Source organism: Taudactylus pleione, unplaced genomic scaffold (assembly GCF_031769625.1).
Source record: "Taudactylus pleione unplaced genomic scaffold, aTauple2 ptg000567l, whole genome shotgun sequence".
Lineage (NCBI taxonomy): Eukaryota > Metazoa > Chordata > Amphibia > Anura > Myobatrachidae > Taudactylus > Taudactylus pleione.
This window is the reverse complement of record NW_028284969.1, coordinates 1840572-1865637: the sequence shown is the minus strand read 5'-3', so window position 1 is coordinate 1865637 and position 25066 is coordinate 1840572. Positions and strand designations below refer to the sequence as shown.

The 25066-nt window shown below is 42.0% G+C and overlaps 1 pseudogene; it reads right to left on the bottom strand.

Annotated features, from left to right (window-relative positions):
• Positions 1-19632: 19632 nt before the first annotated feature.
• LOC148481739 (zinc finger MYM-type protein 1-like) lies at positions 19633-20643 on the bottom strand (annotated as a pseudogene).
• Positions 20644-25066: the final 4423 nt, after the last annotated feature.

Below are 25066 nucleotides of genomic sequence, written 5' to 3'. Positions count from 1 at the left end.
CGAAAGAGTGTTTAGTGCAGCCGGAAACCTTGTCAGCAAAAGGTGTAGGAGGTTGCTTCCACAAAATGTGGAGAAGATGATGTTCATAAAATGAATTATCAACTCTTCCAGGGAGACCAGCCTCCAGAACGTACAGAGGGACCTGTGGTTGTGGATTCCAGTGGGGACGAATTAATACTCTGAGGATGAGGATGTACACAACACTGAAGAGGGTGAGGAATCGGAGGATGAGGACGACATCTTGCCTCCGTAGAGCCATTTTGTGCTGAGACAGATTAATTGCCATCTTGTTTTGTGGGGGCCCAAATGAACCAATCATTTCAGCCACAGTCGTGTGACAGACCCTGGCGCTGAAATGTTTGGTTTGTTAAAGTGTGCATGTCCTGTTTATACAACATAAGGGTGGGTGGGAGGACAATTCCATCTTGCACCTCTTTTTTTTCTTTGCATTATGTACTGTTTGGGGCCTAGTTTATCAACCTGCCATCCTGTCTGCCACTGCAGTGTCACTCCTAGATGGGCCACGTGTTTGTGCCGCCCACTCGTGTCGCTTAGCATAGTCATCCAGCTACCTCGGTGCAACATTTTGGACATAAAAACACTATTGTGAGGTGTGAGGTGTTCAGAATAGACTGGAAATGAGTGGAAGTTAAGGTTATTGAGGTTAATAATAGCATAGGAGCAGAAAAACACACAAATTCTGTGATTTTAGCTGTTTTTATGCTTTTTTTAAAAAAAATACAGATCCAAAACACAAAACCCAGAACCCAAAACACGGAATGGTGGTTTTGGCAAAACCAATCCAGATCCAAAACACGAAGAAAGATCCAGATCCAAAACCAAAACACAAAACACTAAAAGTGGCCGGTGCACACCCCTACTTGCAACCCACCAGGAAGCAGCGTCTTACAGAAGCTACTGTTTTGTAAATTGTCCCCTTAGTCTTTTATTAGTTATCATTCAAAAATTTTAATGATGATTACTTATACCATTTGCTGTTTATACTGTTATGTGACATATACTTTACCTTATTGATATGGACTTTGTATTTCATATGTGATCAGTTCTCAATAACAAACGTAAGCTGAATATTCAGCTTACTTTTTTGTTTCTGTGCTATCACCCTCTGTGCAAAAACATTTGGTTGTCATATTACCAATTAATCTGATGTATTATAAGAGATTAAAATAGCAGCAAAATGAATGTTTTACAAACCGGTGCAGTCATTTTTTTGTATCTATTTCTCAGTTCTCAATAAATAAACGTTGCAAAAAATAATATTCAAGAAAGCTCAAATTTGATCCCCTACTTGGACTTTGGGCCAGATTCAGAGCCGGACGCTCTGACCAGAGCGCTCGCTCTGAATCAGGGCCCTCCTACCTAAACTTGGAGCAGCCTCCTGGCCGCTCGCATAGCTGTGGGTGACCACCCTCAGCATATGCGAGCGGCCAAAAAGATGGTCGCTATGGTCAAGACCATTGCAATCATCGGGTTTGTGACGAGACCCTGCGGTAGGGTCTCGGTGACCGCAAGCCCTGGAGTGATTTTGGCTCTATCAGAGCCAAAATCACTCCCACTGACATCACTAGTGATCACTAGTGATGTCAGTGGGACCGGACCCAGACGGTAGGCGTTCCCATGGGAACGCCTCCGTCTGGCAGCCACGCCCCCGGGAACACCCACCAAAGGGGGCGTGCTGTCAATCAACATCGACAGCACGCCCCCTTTGGTGCGAGACCCGGAGCGACAGCTTGGCTGTCGCTATCCGGGTCTCGCGCATGCGCACGACGGAGCTCCCTCCGTCGTGCGCATGCGCATTTGGGTACCATCGACCCGCTTGCGAGCGTCCTGCGCTCGTGAGCGGGTCTGAATGAGACCCTTTATCCCTGGACCCCATTTGGGGACTTCTTACACCAAACACCCTTTGGCAGTTTCTTTTTTCCCTAGTTTAGACCCTGTGCTGGGGACAAAATATTTTTATTTAAAAAAAAAAAAAAGGAAATATATTCCTGTCAGTGAGTAGAACCTGCATCAGTTTACTAAATAAATTGTAAATCTGAAGAAGTGTACAATTCTGCATATGGGTGGAAATAGATTAATTTTGTGTGTGGTTTCTTTATGAGTAATTTACGACAGAATGGCATAAGCCCCTATGTGTTGTGCATGGTGATTTATAATATCAGAAGTTAATAAGCATCCAAGGTGCCAGCCAATCAGCTCCTAACTGCCATCTCACAGGCTGTTTGAAAAATGACAGTTAGGAGCTGATTGGCTGGCACCTTATCACTTTTTACTCTGTCTCCTAACACTGCTTAGTAAATAGACCCCATTATATACTGTATATAAGGCCTGCCTAATGGCAGACCTGTGCAATGCCGTACATTCTTTAGACACTCTTTTTTGTTAACATAAAGTTTACCACAGGGGCAATTAATAGTGTAGATAACAAAACTATTGTTTCATGTTAAATGATGAAGAATTTTACGTTTACGGCACCCAGAATGGATGATTAAAAACATCTATCTATCTAGTATCTATCTATCTATCTATCTATCTGATCTATCTATCTATCTTGTATCTATCTATCTAGTATCTATCTATCTATCTATCTATCTATCTATCTATCTATCTATCTATCTATCTATCTATCCAGTATCTATCTATCTATCTATCTATCTATCTATCTATCTTGTATCTATCTGTCTAGTATCTATCTATCTATCTATCTATCTATCCAGTATCTATCTATCTATCTATCTATCTATCTATCTATCTATCTATCTATCTATCTATCTAGTATCTATCTATCTATCTGTCTATCTAGTATCTATCTATCTACCTATCTAGTATCTATCTATCTATCTATCTATCTCAGGCTTGCCTACCCTCCCGATTTGGTCGGGAGCCTCCCGAATATCGGGTGCTCCTTCCGACCCCCCGGAAAGGCAGGCAAGCCTCCCGGCTGCTGCCTACCCCCCCCAGACTACTAGTAAAAACCCCCACTGCCAGGGGGCCCGATGACGTGGCTCCGTCCCCTGCTTTACAATGCCTTTTTTCCGGCATTGTGAAGAGGGGACGGGGCCATGATGACGCGATCGGGCGGTCACGCCACCGGCCCCGCCCCCAAAACGGCATCATAGCCCGGCCAAGCCCCACACAGAATGCAGGCATTCTGCTCTCCCTCTCCGGAAGGAGGGAGCTGAATGTCGGCAATTATATCTATCTATCTATCTATCCAGTATCTATCTATCTATCTATCTATCTATCTAGTATCTATCTATCTATCTAGTATCTATCTACCGTATCTATCTATCTATCTATCTATTTATCTAGCATCTATCTAGCTATATATCTATCTATCTATCTATCTATCTATCACATCTTCTCCCAATGTCTCTCTGTCATTTTATACAAAAATATATATAAAGGCACAGAAGTATGAATGGTACATAAGGGAAACCTAAGGGAGGCCATATGGAAAGAACTTGTCCATTAATTCTATTCTTAAATGTTCTGTAGCTGGTTAGTTAAGGATTTCAGCCAAGAAAGATTGTACGTGTGTATCATTTCCTTGCCAAACATAAATCTTCCCATCCCCCTGATAAATAAAAAGCATTTTCACATCTGCACATTCATCTGATAAATGAGTAGCATGAGTGGGAGGGAAGCAGGTCGCCCGAGATTTCAGAGAGCAGTACTGTTGTATAGCGTTTTGATCATATTTTTATAATATTAGTAGTAAATGAGTACTGACAATAAAAGGTGCAAGGAACGACCTGTTCTTAAGTAAAGATTATTTTTCTTTGAATGAGTATAAAGAATCACACAGTGACCACATGGTATAGGATGGGATATGTATTTGCTGTGTATTGTGTTTAAAAGCAATATTATTGGTGTTTTGTGAACTGAAAGGCTGTATAGTATAAACACCTTAACATTGAATGCTGTTCCTGTTACCCTCACCAGCCCTCTAATAAGCAAATTTTTTACCCGAAATAATACCCAAGACAACCCACATGATTTGGTGTTTGAATTAGGTCATAATTTTATTGCTAACAATAAGGAAGATAGAAAGCAGGGAGGCAAGAAAGAGAGGGGAGGCAGACCAGCATCAAACTATTAGGACTTACATATGGCAGAACCTATAGAGGTGACACATAAGGTGCTCAGAATCTTGCCCCTGGTGGATATAGCAGCTTAAATGGTTTCACCTACTGCTTCCTTCCATGCCTATAACATAGATCCATCCGGCCAGATGGTGTAGCTGAACCCCAGACAAGGGATATTGGACAAACCTTACTGAGACGGAGAGTATACATATGATTGACCGGCGGTTGGGATGCTGGCAGTCAGAAGGCCGACAGCGGCATCCCAATGTTCAGGATCCTAACAGGGGCCTGTAAGTAGCCTAACCCTCCCCTCTCTCCCCTAACCCTCCCCCATTGGTGCCTAACCCTAACCTTCCCCTGGTTGTGCCTAAACCTAACCACCCCTCCCGCACCCTTAACCTAACCATCCACGGGTGATGCCTAACCCTAACCTCCACAGGTGGTGCCTAACACTAACCCCCTTCCCAGGAGCCTAACCCTCCCCAGTCAGTGCCTAACCTTAAACCATCCCGGGAAGTCCCTAAATCTAACCCCCCCATCCCTGACCTAACCCTAACCCACATACATACCATCGGGATGCCGGTGGTTGGAATGCCAACATCAGTATCTTGATCTCTTCTCTTCGGTATGGCAGTGTCGGCATTCTGATGGGCATTGGGAATTCAGCATCGGTATATTGACGTCCGGCATCCCATCTGCCGGAATCCTGACCGCATCCCCAACTATGCACCACTGGAGTCAAAGAGGAATCAAACAGGGTGCATCAGGTTTATATTAACTATTGAGGCTTATTCTCCTCCCACTGGCTGTTCTCAATGTACTAGTAGGCTTTCAATTATATCAAACTACCAGAGGCCTAACTCAGTCACTAAGTTTTGCCTTGCTTCAGCATTTAACTCCTTTCAGTCCTATGGGAAATTCTGTCAGCTTTCTGCAGATTACTGGTTTTGATCACAGAATAGCTGCTTCTATAGTTTGTATACAAAAGAAACACATTAAGGGCCTAATTTAAGTTTGGAATAATTGAGGGAAGGGTCTGTCTAGTCTAGTAGTATTGTTTTAAAATAGGATACAGTTCTTTTATTGTCTGTTATTATATACTTATTGTCATGTGTTGTGATTGGAATGTGAGCTGTTCAGTTATGTGAGTTTCTAGCGCGCAGTAAACCAGAGTTAAATTCCTGGTATACTGCTGTATACTTGGCCAATAAAGTGATTCTGATTCTAATTCTGAATTACTAAAAAATATGGCTAAGAATGGGGCAGTAAGAGTTATGAAAAACATTGTGAAAAAATATACTCTGCTACATTATTTTGACACAAAATTTCCTCTCTATGAGAAGAGTGTAGATACTTCATCTTCATTTGTGGGGTCAAATGAAGAGAATGTGTCAGTGGGTTCAGGTAGGGAACTGAGCAGGTCGCTGGCTAGGGAAGAGCATACCATTTCATTTCAGATATTATCAATTTTGTCCTTGAAATTGGAAGCAAGATCTTGTGCACTGATAGTAGCAGGTGGGTTGGGTGAGAAGTGATTTAAATGTATTAAAAACTTTCTTGGAGTTAGAGGCTTGGGCAGAGATGAGAGATTGAAAATGTGTTTGGCAGTGACCACAGCATTACAATAAGAGTGGTAGATAGTCTTATATGTGAGGAAGTCACTTGAAGTACGAGACTTACACCACGGACGTTCTACTTTACATGAGAGTTTTTGTAGGTGTCTTGTTAATTTGGAATGCCACAGTTGACGTCTAAGTCTACATGGAGTGTGATGGGTAGCTGGAGCCCCTTCATCAAGGGCTATTTCTAGGGTTTGGTTCAGGTGTGATACAGCAATCTCAGGAGAAGTGAACATAGAAATTGGTGAAGGTAATTGCTGCAGAGAGGTGGCTAGTTGTTGAAAATTAATAGCATTAATATCTCTGTGTGTTTTAGGAGGATTGGTTGATTTCAATTACATTGAGGTTGACGTAGTGGAGGAGAGTGTGCAGTTTATAGGGTTGTGATCTGAGAGAGGGAAAGGAGCGTTATTGAATTCAGAAACTGAGCATAGTCTGGTGAATACAAGATCAAGGTAGTGGCCCTCCTGATGAGTAGAGGAGTCAGTCCATTCGGAGAGGCAAAGAGAGGAGGTTAGAGAGAGAAGTTTGGAGGCATGAGGAGTTTGTGGACTTACAATGGGGAAATTTAAATCACCCATGATGATGATGCAGATTCAGAGGATAGGAAGTGAGGGAGCCAGGTAGAAAAATGTCCCAGAAATTGTTGGGGTGGCACAGGTGGGCGATAGATATCAGCAATGCACAGAGAGAAAGTGGTGAAAGTCCTGATAGAATTTGATTCAAATTATGTAAATGTGAGTGATGGTACCTGTGGGAGAACTGTGTATGTAAAAGATTGGGACAGTAATATTCCTACTCCACCTCCTTTACTATTACCAGGCCCGGAGGTGTGGGTGAAGTGTAGACCACCGTGTGAGAGTGCTGCAGGGGAGGCAGTGTCTGTTTGTGTGAGCCATGTTTCTGTTATTGCCAGAAAATTGAGGTTATTATAAAGATGTCATGGATGGATATTAGTTTGCTTCAGACAGAGCGTGCATTCCCTAAGGCACATTTCAGTGGCTTGGAGGGTGATGGGATACACATGATGTTTATGAGGTTAGCTGGAATTGTATTCTGTTGTGAGTGGGGCATTTGGGTGGGGCCTGGGTTTGGTGTATGAAAGTTTTTTATGGCAACAGCTTGAATGTGTTATTGTCAATTTATATACAGTGCATCCAGAAAGTATTCACAATGCTTCACTTTTTCCACATTTTGTTATGTTACAGCTTTATTCAAAAATGGAATAAATTCATTTTTGTCCTCAAAATTCTACACACAATACCCCATAATGAAAACATGTAAAAAGTGTTTTTGAGATTTTTGCAAATTTAATAAAAAAATCACTAAGAAATCACATGTACATAAGTATTCACTGCCTTTGCCGTGAAGCTCAAAATTGAGCTCAGGTGCAACCTGTTTCCACTGATCATCCTTGAGATGTTCCTACAGCTTAACTGGAGTCCACCTGTGGTAAATTCAGTTGATTGGACGTGATTTTAAGAATACCCGGGTATTCTTACCCCAATGATAAGGTAATGGCTGCTCCAACACTGGATAAGTAAAAACAAACACCACACCAACGCGTTTCGACTATCTAGTCTTTTTCAAGGCAGTGATGTGGTGTTTGTTTTTAACACGAAAACCCATTTTTTAGATGTGGAAGGGACCATTTATTGTGACTTTCATATAGAAAATACTATAATTACAGAAATACTATACTATCAGATATTTTTTATTTTTTATCATTTCTCTTGTATATATGGACACATTTGTCTGAAAACGTCTGAGAAGAAAACCCAAATTAAGAAGAAATACGGATACTAACAACTTTAAGTATATGAATTAACCCAATATTGAAGCGCACTGTTCTATCTGTTTGTATTGTATTGTGATTTTATTAGGTATTGATAACACCTATTTGGAATAGTAGCGGCTTCTTACAGCGCAAAGGGGAATCACCATTTTTCTGTCATATCACAGTATATTTTCTACCAACATATTGAGGAATAAATAATGCATGAGGTTTTACAACAGTGTTTATTGAATTAATATGAAGCCCCCCCAAATATTTTATGAGGACATCAATTTAGTGTTTATCTGCTGTTTGGGTATCAATTACACGCTACATTGCATGCATTAATTCCCCCATTGGTTAATGCTGATCAGCGTGATTACAAATCCTAATAATGTTGTCCCTTCTATATAAGATATTATTTGCAATATTGCTAAATTTCTAAAGAAGGGATTCAGAGTGTCCTTCTCATCATACAGTAATACCTCTGTATATTGTAATGAAGTAGCAGGGGAATGTCTTCATCCGTCCGGTCTTTAGACCTGGATATGGAGCTTTACTGATCAGCTTGGTTTGCTGTCAGTTGTTAACTAATGTAAATTTGTATGATGCTACGTTATAAAGCAGCATCTACAATCAGCTTCAGCGTATTATTCCCGCAGACACCAGGTCATGTTCATATGGACCCGAGCTTGCTGCAGCTTATTATTTTATGCCACGTTGTAGGACAGCATCTGCAGTCAGCGTGTTATTCCCGCAGAGTGCTGAGCGCTTGCAAGCGGGTCGATGGTGGCCCAGTGCACATGCGCACGATGGAACCGGCTCCGGCGTGCGCATGCGCGAGACCCGGATAGCGATGGGCAAGCTGTCGCTCCAGGTCTCATACCAAAGGGGGCATACTGTTGATGTTGAGTGACAGCACGCCCTCTTTGGTGGGTGGGCCGGGGGCATGGCTGGCCAGACGGGAATGCCTACTGTCTGGGGCCGGCCCCACTGACATCACAAGTGATGTCAGTTGGAGTGCTTTCAGCTCTGTTAGAGCCAAAAGCACTCTAGGGCTTGCGGCAACGAGACCCTACCACAAGGGTCTCGTCGCAAGCCCGATGGTCACGATGGTCTTGACCATCGCGACCATCTTCCTGGCCGCTCTAAAAAACACAGAAGGCCGGCCCTGATTCAGAGCGAGCGCTCTGTCAGAGCGTCTGGCTCTGAATCAGGCCCTGTGCCCATGGTCAGCATTCCAGACTGCCGAGGTACGTTTCACTGGTTTTGTCAAGGCTAACCTGAGCATCCTATTCAGCTGGGTTAAATTGATTCATGGCATCCAATCAAATCTTTCTTATTAGTCACATGATATAATCCTCCAATAGGATTCTGTCCAATGTTGGGTATACGTGATGTTTGGTTAATACGAGGATAGATTTGATTCTTTTACATGATTCTACAGATACATTATCACAATATAAATAATTAACTTAATCTTATGCCTTTATCCCTGTAATATTATCTCTAGATGTTATTATAATTACAGATCAAAGTAGAGATGTATATTTTATGCCGATTAAATTACAAATAAATTCTATTAAATAATTATTGACATCTATCATTAAAATTATTAAATTAATATAAGTGAAAAAATATATATATTGTTAAGTGAACTTTATGCATATAAACAAATTATGAATATGATAATAATGATTAGTGTGAATTGAATGATGTGTCACCATGTTAAACAATAGTAAATATAATATGTAGAAATTAATCAAAGTGAATGTAATATCCAGTGAATATAAGTGTATTATAAGTATATAATAGTACAACAATTAATCAATAAAATAATTAGTGTATTATATAAATAGTGATGAAAAACATGTATTAAATATTATGTATTTAAATTAGGTAAAACACACATTAAATGAGTCCTCCAAGAACATGTATCTTCCAAATATTATTATAATAATGCAACATATATTATCAGATTTAATTAATAATTCACCAATATTTTAATAATAAATATTACATTAAATAAGGTCAGGTATTAATCACAGGGAGATCTTTTTCTCTGTGATTCCACTGACCCTACAACATCAAAATTTATGATAATACAATATACAGTTAAAAATAAATAATGATACACTAATAATTGCATAATAGATATTCTATGTTTACATAGGGTCAGATTTTAGACACAAAAAGTATTTTTTCTGTTACTCCACTGACCAAACAAACTTTAAATGGAAATAAAAGTTCCATTAATATATAATTAGTTCTTGCATTGGTGTGAATAGAAAATTATATGAGGTGAGTGTAACTTGAAAATACTGTGAGTGATAAAACTTAATATTAGTGACAAACTTGTCAAGGTGATGGTGTAAAAAGATATTGAGTAATAATGGATAGATATAATATATAACTAACTAATCCAATTTGATACATCATAAAGTGAATGTGAAGAATGATAGATACAATACACAAAGAATTTTACTGTCTATTAATTATTGTAAAGTAAATAAATCCTACTGATACTCATATTTCCCACAATTGTAGAATATTATCAAGGATAGTAAATGACTGGATCAAAATTCTATTAATTATTGTAAAATAAATAAGTCCTACTGACAATCATATTTCCAAAAATTGAAGAATATTAAAAAGGATAGTAAATGACTGGATCAGAATTCATTATTAGGGGAGAAATATTCAGTAATGTACAGTAATATAGATTGTTCGATTGTTCCCACCCATCCTAGAGTTGGCCAGCCATCTAAACTGAGCGATGGGGGAGAAGGGCCCTTGGGCCTGATTCAGACCCGCTCGCAAGCACATAGGGCTCGCAAGCGGGTCGATGGTGGCCCAGTGCGCACATGGTGCATGCACAACGTGCGTGCGCGAGCCCCAGAGTGAGTGAGACCTTCACTTGCTCCGCAGCTCGCAGCAAAATGGGGCAGCTGTCAATGTTGATTGACAGCTCACCCCAATTTGTAGGCGGGTAGCGGGGGTGGCTGAACAAATGGAGGTGTTCCCGAAGGAATGCCTGCCATTTGTGGGTGGCCCTACTGACATCACTTGTGATGTCAGTAGTGGACTTTGGCTCTATTAGAGCTGGAAGTCCACTTGGCATTGCGAGTGCAGAGACCCTACCACAAGGGTCTCCTCGCAATGCCGATGGTCACGATAATCGTGACCATCGCCAGGCCACTCGCACAAGCTGTGGGTGGTCACCCACAGCTGTGCAAGTGGCCTGGAGGCTGAAATTTAAAAACATAGAGACGCCCTGATTCAGAGTGAGCTGAATCAGGCCAATTTTCAGGGAGGTGACCAAGAACCCGATGGTCACTCTGTCAGAGCAACAGCATCCCTCTGTGGAGAGAGGAGAACCTTCCAGATGGACAATCATCTCTGCAGCAATTCACCAGTCAGGCCTGTCTGTAAGAGTGGCCAGACGGAAGCCACTCCTTAGTAAAAAGTACATGGCAGCCCACCTGGAGTTTGGCAATATGCACCTGAAGTACTCTCTGGTCTGATGAGACAAAGATTGAACTCTTTGGCATGAATGTCAGGCATTATGTTTGGAGCAAACCAGGTACCGCTCATCACCAGGCCAATACCATCCCTACAGTGAAGCATGGTGCTAGCAGCAGCATGCTGTGGGGATGTTTTTCAGTGGCAGGAACTGGGAGACTAGTCAGGATAGAGGGAAAGATGAATGCAGCAATGTACAGAGATATCCTGTATGAAAACCGGCTCAAGAGCACTCCTGACCTCAGACTGGGGTGAAGGTTCATCTTTCAGCAGGACAACGACCCTAAGCACACAGCCAATATATCAAAGGAGTGGCTTCAGGACAACTCTGTTACTGTCCTTGAGTGGCCCATCCAGAGCCCAGACTTAAATCCAATTGAACATCTCTTTAGAGATCTGAAAATGGCTGTGCATCGACACTACCCATTCAACCTGATGGAGCTTGAGAGGTGCTGCAAAGAGGAATGGGCAAAACTGCCCAAAGATAGGTGTGCCAAGATGGTGGCATTATATTCCAAAGGACTTGAGGCTGTAATTGCTGCCACAGGTGCATCAACAAAGTATTGAGCAAAGGTTGTGAATACTTATCTACATGTTGTTTATTAGTTTTTTTGTTTTTTATTAAATTTGCAATAATCGCAAATAAACTTTTTAGACGTTGTTATTATGGGGTATTGTGTCTAGAATTTTGAGGACAAAAATGAATTTATTCCATTTTGGAATAAGGCTATAACAAAACAAAATGTGGAAAAAGTGTAGCGTTGTGAATACTTTCCAGATGCACTGTAGATAAGTAAAAAGTTCATGTGTGTTCACAAGAGGGGAGTAATAATAATAATTTTATTTATATAGCGCTTTTCTCCTAAAGGACTAAAGGAGTAGATTATTGAGTCTGCAATGTGTACAGAGGGGTGAGCTTCAGGGAGAGGGAAGGATGTAATAGCCTTAGAGAAGATACCATGGATTGAAATAAGAAAGAACAATTTTGCTACATGGTGATTTTGAATAAAAGGAAAATTCTTAAAATAGTACATAAACAAATATAAAGTTTGATTTAGAAATTACCTGATCTCAGATGTTGTTCAAAGTTTGTTCAACTGTTTTTTAACTGTTCAGTTTGGATACTTTGTGAATAGAATACTTTGTGCAAAGCTCTCCCTGATGTGACTAATAAGATATACTGTGGCTAAATAACACAGGCTACATCTGAGATAGATGTCCAGCTGACCTAAGGTTTTAAATTGCCCAGTGTTTGACTATGTAAACAGCCCAGTATGCCATAATAAACTAGGGGTGTGCAGCGGGCACTTTTTGTGTTTTGTGTTTTGGTTTTGGATCTGGATCTTTCTTCATGTTTTGGATCTGGATTGGTTTTGCCAAAACCACCATTCCGTGTTTTGGGTTCTGGGTTTTGTGCTTTGGATCTGTATTTTTTTGAAAAAAAAAAGCATAAAAACAGCTAAAATCACAGAATTTGTGGGTTTTTCTGCTCCTATGCTATTATTAACCTCAATAACTTTCATTTCCACTAGTTTCCAGTCTATTCTGAACACCTCACACCTCATAATAGTGTTTTTATGTCCAAAAGGTAGCACCGAGGTAGCTGGATGACTATGCTAAGCAACACGAGTGGGCGCACAAACACGTGGCCCATCTAGGAGTGACACTGCAGTGGTAGACAGGATGGCAGTTTGAAAAACTAGGCCCCAAACAGTACATAATGCAAAAAAAAGAGGTGCAAGATGGAATTGTCCTTATGTTGTATTATAAACAGGACATGCACACTTTAACAAACCAATCATTTCAGCGCCAGGGTCTGCCACACGACTGTGACTGAAATGATTGGTTCGTTTGGGCCCCCACAAAACAAGCTGGCAATTAATCTGGCCCTGCACAAACTGGCTCTACGGAGGCAAGATGTCATCCTCATCCTCCTCATCCACCGATTCCTCACCCTCTTCAGTGTTGTGTACATCCTCATCCTCACAGAGTATTAATTCATCCCCACTGGAATCCACCACCACAGGTCCCTCTGTACGTTCTGGAGGCTGGTCTCCCTGGAAGAGTTGATAATTCATTTTTATTAACATCATCTTCTCCACATTTTGTGGAAACAACCTCCTTCGCCTTTCGCTGACAAGGTTCCCGGCTGCACTAAACTCTTTCGGAGTACACACTGGAAGGGGGTCAACTCAGGTAAAATAGAGCCAGTTTGTACAGGGGCCTCCAAATTGCCTCTTTTTCCTGCCAGTACAGGTACGGACTGTCTGACATGCCTACTTGGATGCTGTCACCGATGTAATCCTCCACCATTCTGTCAATGGTGACAGTATCATATGCAGTGACAGTAGACATGTCAGAAATTGTTGCCAGGTCCTTCAGTCCGGACCAGATGTCCAAACTTGGACCTGCCTGCCCTGCATCACTGCCAGCGGGTTGCTTAGGATACCTAAGTTTTTTCCTGGCAGCCCCAGTTGCGGGAGAAAATGAAGAAGGAGCTGTTGACGTGTCACGTTCCGCTTCAGCTGACAGTGTTTTCATCAGCATGTCTTTGCACCTCTGAAGGCTTGTGCTGGCCGGAAAGAGAGACACCACATAGGCTTTAAACCTAGGATCGAGCACGGTGGCCAAAATGTAGTGGTCTGATTTCAACAGATTGACCACCCTGGAATCCTGGCAAAGCGAATGAAGGGCTTCATCCACAAATCCCACATGCCGAGCAGAATCGCTCCATCTTAGCTCCTCCTCCACTTTCTCCAGCTGCTTCTGCAAAAGCCTGATGAGGGGAATGACCTGACTCAAGCTGGCAGTGTCTGAACTGACTTCACGTGTGGCAAGTTCGAAGGGCTGGAGAACCTTGCACAACACGGAAATCATTCTCCACTGCGCTTGAGTCAGGTGCATACCCCCTCCTTTGCCTATGTCATAGGTGGATGTATAGGCTTGAATGGCCTTTTGCTGCTCCTCCATCCTCTGAAGCATATAGAGGGTTGAGTTCCACCGCGTCACAACCTCTTGCTTCAGGTGATGGCGGGGCAGGTTCAAGAGTGTTTGCTGGCGCTCCAGTCTTCGGCATGCAGTCGCTGAAAGGCGAAAGTGGCCAGAAATTTTTAGAGCCAACCAAAGCGTTGCCTGCACGCCCCTGTCGCTTTTCAGAAAATTCTGCACCACCAAGTTTATTGTGTGAGCAAAACATGGGACATGCTGGAATTTGCCCAGATGTAATGCCCGCACAATATTGGTGGCGTTGTCAGATATAACAAATCCCCAGGAGAGTCTAAGTGGGGTAGGCCACTGGGCGATGATTTCCCTCAGTTTCTCTAAGAGGTTGTCGGCGGTGTGCCTCTTACTGAAACCGGTGATACACAGCGTAGCCTGCCTTGGAACGAGCTGGCGTTTCTGAGATGCTGCGACTGGTGACGCTGCTGCTGTTGCTGCGTAAGGTGATACATCTACCCAGTGGGCTGTCATGGTCATATAGTCCTTAGTCTGCCCTGTTCCACTTGTCCACATGTCCGTGGTTAAGTGGACATTGGGTACAACCGCATTTTTCAGGACACTGAGGACACTTTTTCTGACGTGTCTGTACAGTCTCGGTATCGCCTGCCTAGTGAAGTGGAATCTAGACGGGATTTGGAACCGGGGACACTCTACCTCCATCAATTGTCTAAATGCCACTGGACTAATGGCGGATACCGGACGCACGTCTAACACCAACATAGCAGTCAAGGCCTCAGTTATACATTTTGCTTCAGGATGACTGCTGTCGTACTTCATCCTCCTCACTAAGGACTGTTGGAGGGTCAATTGTTTACTAAAAGTAGTGGTGTTCCTACTTCTTCTCTGGGATGATGAATGACTCCCAGCAGAAGCAACAGCAGCAGCGGCAGCTGTAGGTGTAGCAATGCAGGATCCTCTGGAGGAATCCCGGATAGGAGAGTCAGTCATGCCAGTGACATGGCCTGCAGGACTACTTCCGATCCTGACTAAGGAGGAAATTGATGAGGAGGGAGTTGACGGTGTGGTTTGCAGGCACTTGGATACAACAGGACAATGGAATTTAGGTGTCCCTGGACTGCTTACGGTCTTAGCTAAAGTTTCTGAACTTGACAGTAACTTTTTATAAACGCGCTGCAGGTGCTGTATAAGGGAGGATGTTCCTAGGTGGTTAATGTCCCTACCCCTACTTATTTCACCTTTACATATGGTACATATGGCAAGACAGTTGTTGTCCGGATTTGGATAGAAATATTGCCAGACCAAAGAGGTGGAATGTTTTGTCTTCTGCCCAGGCATGACCGTGATGGGCTTTTTCATCCCACGGACAACAACTGTCTCCCCCGGAGCCTGATTTAAACAAACCACATTACCATCAGAATCCTCCTCGCCAACTTCCTTCTCAGCGCCAGCTACACCAGTATCCTCATCCTGTTGTACTTCAACAGTGACATCTTCAATTTTCATATCAGCAAGTGGACTGTGGGTGCTCCTTTCAGCACTTGCAGGGGGCGTGCAAATGGTGGAAAGTGCCACCTCTTCCCGTCCAGTGCTGGGAAGGACAGGCATCGCAACCGCCACCACACTTGGACTCTCCTTGGGGATTTTTGATATCTTCTTAGAATGCACAGTTCTTTGCTGTGCTTTTGCCAGCTTAACTCGTTTAATTTTTTTAGCGGGAGGAGGGTTTCCATCGTCATGTGAAGCTGAACCACTAGTCATGAACATAGGGAAAGACCTTAGCCGTTCCTTGCCACTCCGTGTCGTAAATGGCATATTGGCAAGTTTACGTTTCTCAGATGATTTAAATGTTTTTTTTAAGGTCATTTTCCTGAACTTTGTCATTTGGGATTGTATGTGCCCTCTACTATGACATTGGGCATCGGCCTTGGCAGACGACGTTGATGGCATGTTATCGTCTATGTCATGACTAGTGGCAGCAGCTTCAGCACTAGGAGGAAGTGGTTCTTGATCTTTCCCTATTTTATTTTTATCGGAGAAAGTTTGGTCCTCCATTTATGTTATATTGATATATACGTGTGGCTAAGGCGCACACAAACACAGAAAATTATTTTTTATTTTTGTTGGAGACTAGTGCACTTTGTAGGTTACACCACCCTTTAAGAAATGAGCCAGCCGGCTCTTTACTTATGGGACACAGGCGCACGGTTGGCACTGCTCCTTTGTTGATGCACGTGCAGCTACAGTGCACACAATTCACAAAGACAGAAAAAAAAAGAATAATTTTTTATTCTTTATGGAGCGCACTTTGAGGGTTACACCACCCTTTAACAGACAGACGCACAGTTGGTGCTGCTGCTTTGAGGATGCAGGTGCGGCTATAGCCCACACAATTCACAAAGACAGAAAAAAAAGAAGAATTTTTTATTCTTTGTGGAGCGCACTTTGAGGGTTACACCACCCTTTAACAGACAGATGCACGCTTGGTGCTGCTGCTTTGAGGATGCACGTACAGTGCAGACAATTCACAAACACAGAAGAAAATGTTTTATTTTTGTTGGAGTGCACTTTGGGGGTTACACCACCCTTTAACAGACAGACGCACGCTTGGCGCTGATGCTTTGAGGATGCACGTACAGTGCAGACAATTCACAAACACAGAAGAAAATATTCTATTTTTGTTGGAGTGCACTTTGGGGGTTACAGCACCCTTTAACAGACAGACGAACGCTTGGCGCTGCTGCTTTGAGGATTCGCGTACAGTGCGCACAATTCACAAACACAGAAAATATTTTTTTATTTGGTTTGGAGTGCACTTTGGGGGTTACAGCACCCTTTAACGGTCAAGCCATCCAGCCCTTTACTTATGACACAGGCGCACGCTTGGTGCTACTTTGTTGATGCACATGCGGCTACTGCACACACAATTCACAAACACAGAAAAAATATTTATTTTTTTGCACTTGGGGGAAGCACCCCTGATGGACAGAGCACCCCCTGGACAACACTGCAGCACCCCTTTAGGACTGGGACACTGCACACGACTTTGGAGTGGACACAGCCCCTATTGACAACTGATTGCACAACACAGTCCAGCAAGCCCCTATGGACTTTGGAGGAGTGGACACAGCCCCTATGGACAATAGCAGCACAGCACAACACAGCCAGCCCCTATGGACTTTGGAGGAGTGGACACAGCCCCTATGGACAACAGCAGCACTGCGCAGCACAGCACAACACAACACTACACTACACTACACAGCCCAGCCAGCCCTAACTCCCACCCTCCCTCTTCACTGTCCACAGCCGAGTGAGAAAATGGCACCGACGCGGGTACCTTATATAGAATCCAAAACCCGCAAGACCCGGAAGGCGGGATGATGACGTTTTGCCTTGATTTCAGATCCGAGTCAGGCAGGAAAAGTCGAGCCTGACTCGGATCGGCCTCGGATCTGGGGGGCTCGGGGGGGTTCGGGTTTCAGAAATCCGAACCCGCTCACCCCTATAATAAACTGTGCTTAGCTGAAAATATCTCAAAAACAGGTAATGGCTATTGCAACAATATAAGAAATTACATACATTTAAATGAGATTGATTGCATAAAAGTTCAGAGTTGAAGATTGCAGGAGGGTTGCTATTACATATATTTAAGTGAGATTGATTGCATAAAAGTTCAGAGTATGAAGATTGCAGGAGGGCAGATATCACACAGAGGCGTCACTAGGGTTGGTGTCACCTGGTGTGGTAGCTCATGGTGTCATCCCCCCCCCCCGCCCCATGGGCCTTCTCCTGTATCACACCACAGAATCCTTAGTGATGTTTTTGTACTAGTTTTAAATCATAATTCCTGCATATCACTAAATGCAATGGCAATAGTAGTGACATAAATGCCTAACAAAACTAACATTTTACCTTTAAAATACAATATCATATGCACAGGTAAAATATAACATTTACGTAAGAGTTATGCAAATTAAACTCAACGCCTAAATTATTTGACTCAACGCTTAAATTATTAGCCACAAACTTAGGGGTAAATTTACTAAGATGGGAGCTCTATTAAGAAGTGATGTTGCCCATAGCAACCAATCAAATTCTACTTCTCATTTATCTAGCACCTTCTAGAAGATAATACCTGGAATCTGATTGGTTGCTATGGACAGCATCACTTCGTAATAGAACTCCCATCTTACTAAATTTACCCCTAAGACTGTAAAAACGATTTTGCATTGCAATGAGGTTTTTCATGTGTTAGCCAAGATTCGGAAGGGTAACATAGGGATGAAGACAGTAAGAGAAACTCTCATGAACAGCATGCCAAACCATAATAAATTTATTATAATCAGAAAAGTATATCACACAAAGTATTCATTTGCACACCTCTATAGTTACATTTTTAATAATACCATAAAAAACATAAACAGTAACAAATACAGAAGCATTTTAGCACTTAATGAACATCTCAAATCAAATCAAAACTTTCCTTTCGTGGCCTTCAAAGCTGCGAACTTGTGAATCACTTCATCAAAGTCAATGCCATTTGCCATCTCACTTTCAACTGATAGTATTGCAAGGTCTGAAAGCCTTGACTGTCTCATGGTAGGTCGCAAATAGTTCTTTATAAGTTTCAGCTTTGCAAAGCTCCTCTCACATGAAGCCACTGACACACAGATCGTCAGAAATAATTTTAGACTTAGTGAAAGGTTTGGTAGAGATTCTACAAAGTCCCATTCTGCTATGAATTTAAAAATATCTAATGTTAACCAATCTTTGTCTTTTTCCAGATCAATCTTTGATGCTTTCATGTGCATTCTCAGCCTTGGTATTTCTATTAAATGTGCACTTTCAGATAACTCATCATGGAAAGTGGTCAATTTTGGAATGGACACCTTTAACTGTTCATCAGTGGCAGATATGAGACTCTACGCTTGAACAGCTTCAAACATGGCTGCTATTTCCTGAATAGCTCTTGATCTGATCTGAAGTTCAGAATGAAAGTGATCAATGTACTCAAGCATCGCCCTCCTATTTTCTTCTTGAAGAGAGAGTCCAGCATCGCTTACTTCTTCCCCTGCCAACCTCTTCTTGACCCTGGCTCTTTTCTGTACTGCAATTCCATATTCATCTGACTTTGAAAGTGCCTGTTCAATTGCATGCTCCACTAGTTGACTGCGTTCATCATGCCGAAAAATTTTAAGCGCCTCTAACTTTGTCAACACCTTGTCAAGAGTTAAGCCCTTTGTCTGCAGGTACTGCTGTGTAAGATTAAATTCCTGAAGTACACCAGAAGTATAGATAGCACAGAAAAGTGAAATCACAGAAAGCAGGCAAAAGACTTTGTGCTGCTCCCCTTGTGTCCAAATTTTCATGTGGATCACAAAGAGCTTCATTCGCCTCCACAAACTTATCAAACTTCTCCTTAACTGGTGTAACAGCAGCATGATGAGCACTCCAGTGTGTTGTTGGCAGCCTTTTCACTGAGACTCCAGTATGTTCAATTAACACATCCCATCGATGGAAGCAGCAAAGAAAGAAAACATTCTTTCAAGAGTCCCAAAAAATGTCACACATGATGCATTTTCAGCAAAACAATGCTGAGCACACAAATTAAGCGGATGGTCCACACATCCACTAAAAATAGCCTTCCTGTTCATTTTTTTTAAAGAATGGCTTGCACACCTCCATGGATTCCAGCCATCGTGGCAGCATTATCATAGCCTTGAGAGCGGCACATCATTATGTCCAGTCCATCATTTTCCACTGTTTTAAGAATGTCAGAACTGAGGTCAGCAGCGGTTTTCACCTTTAAAGGGAAAAATCCAAGAAATACCTCTTTTACTTCAACTTTCATATCGTTGATTTTTACATATCTGATCACTTCGGACATCTGGCCAGTATGTGATATGTCCGGTGTGCTGTCAAACATGATCCCAAAACACTTTGCAGACTTTATGTCAATGACCAGCTTCTCCTTCACATGGTTTGCTAGGGCACTTATAAACTCATTCTGAGTGTTTGGTGCTAGATAAGACACTGACACTTTAAGTTTACATGTGCTCTGTTGTAATCTCATAAGGTGCTCTTCAGCACTGGATTATATTTTGACAGCACCTCAATCATCTCAAGAAGTTCCCTTTATTTAATAAAGTTACATCTTCCTTGTGGCTACGGTATACTAGATTCAGCTTGGCAAGAAACAATGTTATATCAAGCAATCTGTACAAGATGTCCCTTCACTTTTTTTCTCCATTTACATTAAATAAATACTTTTGGCATCAATGATTTTGTGCAGCCTAAGTCCTACTGCCAATGTTTTCCACTTTTCAAGGCAACATAGGTGCTCTTCGGATGTCTCATGGTTATATACTTTAGGGTTCAGTTTCCACCACATCTGAAAACCAGTCACAAATTTGGATGTCGTACTTGTAGTACTAACTGCAAACAGTCAGCAGCAAAAACAGTAAAATTTGTTGCTGACAACTGAGTAAGTCATCCATGACCGTAGAATGTTCTCACCATTTGACATCATCTTGTAAAACCACTCTTTTGAAAGCTGACGTACGAAAATTTTCAAATCTTTCTCCATAACATCACTCATCTCCGTTGCAGTATCAAGGCTAGAGTCACTTTCAGCACTTTCTTCTGCTTCACATTCTTCCATTTCCACTCCTTATTTTTCTGCTATAAATTCTGCAATTTCCACTACTTGCTCTTCTACACAATGCATGCAGTCATCAGAAGAATTAAGCTGGCCACACACTAGACCAACTTTCGTCCAACCATCCAACTAGTTGATTGGTTGGAATGAAAATCGGGAAATGTGTAGGAGTAACTGATGATCAGCAATTTGCTCCTAAATGCCAGAAATTAGATGAAAATGGTTGGTCAGACAAGTTTGAACAAATTGTTTAGATCAAACATTTAACAAACAACAGTTTTGTCCATTTTCCGGCGTTTGGGAGAAAATTGCTGATTGTCATTTGCTTTCATACCTTACCAGAATTTCATTCCAACCAATTAACTAGTTGGATGGTTGGATGTAAGTTGGTCTAGTGTGTGGCCAGCTTTAGTATTATCAATTGGAAACTGTCACTGCGGAGTGTCTTTTGATGAACCCTGGTCATCATCCTGTCTTTTGACAAATTGAAGCATGGATCCAGCTTGCATTTTCAGTGCTTTTTTCTTGTTTCCTTTGCCTTCCACTGCTGGCATCCACTTGGCCTCTTTGCTTTATGTACACCATGCAGCATGACTGAATATCACTGCACAATATAAAAATGTATGACAGCATTTTTTTGCCAAATAAAATAAAAAATATATAAATCTATTGTAAATAGTACAGGCAAATGAAGGCAGACCTTGGACCATGTGATTCTGCTTGTACCCTGCAGGGTTAATTACAGGTGCAGAACACTGAATGGGGAAGTGAATTTAAATATTTAAATATATCCTATCTACCTCAGTGTCAGTCAACGAGAAAAGGTGTGTATTTTACCCCTAATAAGGCAATATTGAAATCAATGCAGGGTTCAAAAACATGCAAAATTTAGAAAAGGCAAACTAAACATTTGGAAAAACAAAAAAAAAGTAATTGAATCTAGTATGTTAATATATACAGATGTGTCCTCATACGCCAGGTCGCTTAAAAATCTTCTAGCGTTGGGCATCTTCTTTGCTTCTTTTTTTGCCAAAAATGCATCCTAGTTGCAACGTAATGTGACTAGGATGTAAAAGGAGGATTCATTTGATATATGATACTCAGGGCCGTAGCTAGGGTAGTGTGACCAGTGCAATGGCACAGGGCACCGCAGGGCAGGGGGCGCTATTTGGGCCTGTCAATTTTCCTGTTTATTATCATTCACACTTGTAGCTTCCTCTTCTTTTATGGGCAGAATCTCCTGACCTCCCCTATCACTTCCCTGGACCTTCCCCATGAGGCCATGGCCATTTTTCAGGTGCACTATCTTATGTCCCTATTTAAAAAATGTGGGGGGGGGGGCAATGCTCTCTCTGGCACAGGGCACCAAAAAGTCTAGTTATGGCTCTAATGATACTTGTATATCTGTGTGCAACTGAGTCTCTGAATCTGTATATAAAGTGCAGTAGTAGCATCTTTCTTCCAATACAAGCTCTGGCCCTGATTCAGGGCCGGACGCTCTGACAGAGCGCTCGCTCTGAATCAGGGCTGTCCTTCTTCATTTTTAGAGCGGCCTCCTGGCCGCTCGTATAGCTGTGGGAGACCACCCACAGCTATAGCGAGCGGCCAGGAAGATGGTCGCGATGGTCGCTTAAAAATCTTCTAGCATTGGGCATCGAGACAGTGGGGGCGATTCAATTGTTTGAACTCGCGGCTGATGGCCCAGGGCAGGCGAGCAGAAATGTGCGATAAGACGAGAGTTTTGGCACCCAAAGCAGGACTTTAGACGGATTTAGCCGCTTTACGGGTTTAGCCCTGTCTGTTTGGGCGCAACATGCATGGGCGCCCAAAAACAATTGAATATCGCACCACAATCTTCCATCACTTTAGACGGGAAATAGGGTGCGATAAAACGATTGAATCGTCCCCAGTGACCAACCCTCCATGGACTTTTTCTACTACCTCATTCCCTCCTCACGTTAAACTCATAGTAACAGTAAGATCATATTATAAATCAAAGTTTGATTACATGTAAATAAACATGATCTATTATGCAATAATACAAATGAACCCTCTCTCCCTCCCTCTCTTATCTGCAGCCAGGTGTTTATTCATGGCGAATGATTCCTTTGCCCCCTCCCCCCACCACCACCAACCTGACAAAATTAAGACTAGTACAATGCTTTCAACATGTAAATATGTGTATTATGTATTTTACGTCACAATAACTAACCATACTGTACAATATCACTGAATACAAACATACTCCGACTTACAGTGCAGATTTCTTGAAGGTGAAAGCAGAAATTAGGCAGAACTCAATTCCAATATCGTCAGGAGTAGGGTCAGGCTGTCTCCTCCACACTGCTATGAAACCTCTCACTTTATTCTCTGAAAATTTGTTTGTAATAAATGAGTAACTCTAATATATGGATAATTTATAATGCACTATTATATATGTTAAATCAATCTGCAGCAAGAGTTTCCATGTACAGATGGACAAACATTCGCATTACCTCTATGGAACCTAACTTTAGCATAAGGTAGTAATTTCACTTCCGTAGCTGCCCAAAACTACAGCCACTTTGCGCGCAACTTGGAATCAGGCTCATAAACATAAAAACTATATTATATATATATATATATATATATATATATATAATAAAGTTTTAATTTTTGTTTGTCTGTTCGTTCTGGCATCACACAAAAACATCTGGATGAATTTGGATTGAGCTCTCATTATTGAATAGCTTAGTGACCTAGAAAGAAACTGATGTATGTATTATCTCAATGTGACATCTGGGAGAGGAGCAACAAAGGAAAGACCAAACACTTGGCATGTGCAGTATGCAGGCTCCTCAACACCAAAATGTATATAAATATACATTTCTGGGGAGAAATATATTTTTAGGGACTGCCTATGAACTATGGAGACATCCACATAAACAAAGCCGTAGGCAAACGCTAGTCTAAATAAATTCTCTTTCCTGTCAGACATTTTATGATAGAGTGCAAATAGAATAGTCAAAAATAATTGCTTCTGATCATTAAAAAAAAAATAACAGCCGCCACGAATTACCCCAAAAGCACCTTTTTTCTACTTTTTTGTTAGCATGTTTCCCTTATTTCCTTTATAAGTAAATTAAATTTGTAAGCTTTCTACAGTTAATTACTTTAATAAAAAATGCACAAATCAGCCATGCGATGTGACACCTTTTAAAAGTGTCCAGTACTCTCCTTATGCACACTAACTTTGTAAATGATTTTGCTAACAAAGTTGTCACTTTTTTGGGGTCCAGGAAGGTCTCCCCACTTTCTAATTTACTTCTCGCAGGTCACATTTTGTAGAAAATTTGCAAACCCTCAAAGCCAGCACTGCAATTTGGGCATTTTTATTTGGCTCTCACATTTCTTAGGTATGCACATTAATGCTAAGCATGCTAGTTTCATGTCAAAAACACATTTGCAGACTCGCACTCCCAAAATTGAGGTAAAAAAAAAATATATTTTTTTTTTATTGACTTAGAAGCTCTGGGTACACACTGGACGATATGTCGTCCGATCCAGCATATTGGACCAACATATCATTCACCTCAGCGCGTATCATCTAGGGCAGGGGTGGCCATACTTTTGGACTAAGTGATCTAATTTTAAAACTAAAAACCTTTTGTTATCTACCGAGCCTGAAAAAAAGGGCACAACCTCATAGTAAGGGACGTGGGATCTGTCCTGCCGAAATTACACATAGTATCCCCAATTCAAATTACTCCACACCGTAGCACAATCTTATTCACATTACACCACATAGTAGTGTCCCTTATTCACGTTGCTACACACAGTAGTACCCCTTATACAATGGCCACTGTAGTGGTGTCCCTTTTGCAGTGCCCACTGAATAAGGGGCACTACTTGGGGTACGGTATAAGGGTCACTACTGGGGGCCCCTTATTCAATGCCCCCTGTAATAGTGCCCCTTATGCAATGCATCCATTAGTAGTGCCCCTTCTGCAATGCCCCCTGTAGTTGTGCCCATTATGCTGTTCCCCCTGTAATGGTGCCCCTTTATGCAATGCCTCCTGTAGTTGTGCCCATTATGCAATGGCCCCTGTATAAGAGCCCATTATGCAATGCCCCCTGTATTAGATCACCTTATGCTGTACCCCCAGTAGTGCCCCTTACACAGTACCCCCAGTAGCGCCCCTTATACTGTACCACCAGTAGCTCCCCTTCATAGGGCATATTTAATGCCCCCTCTAATAGTGCCCCTTATGCAATGTCCCCAGTAGTAGTGCCCCTTATGCAATGCCCCTTATGCAATTACCCCTGTAGTTGTGCCCATTATAAAGTTCCCCTGTAGTAGTGCCCCTTTAGGCAATGCCCCATAGTTGTGCCCAATATGCAATGTCCCCTGTATATTGTCCCTTATGCAGTGCCCCCAGTAATGCCC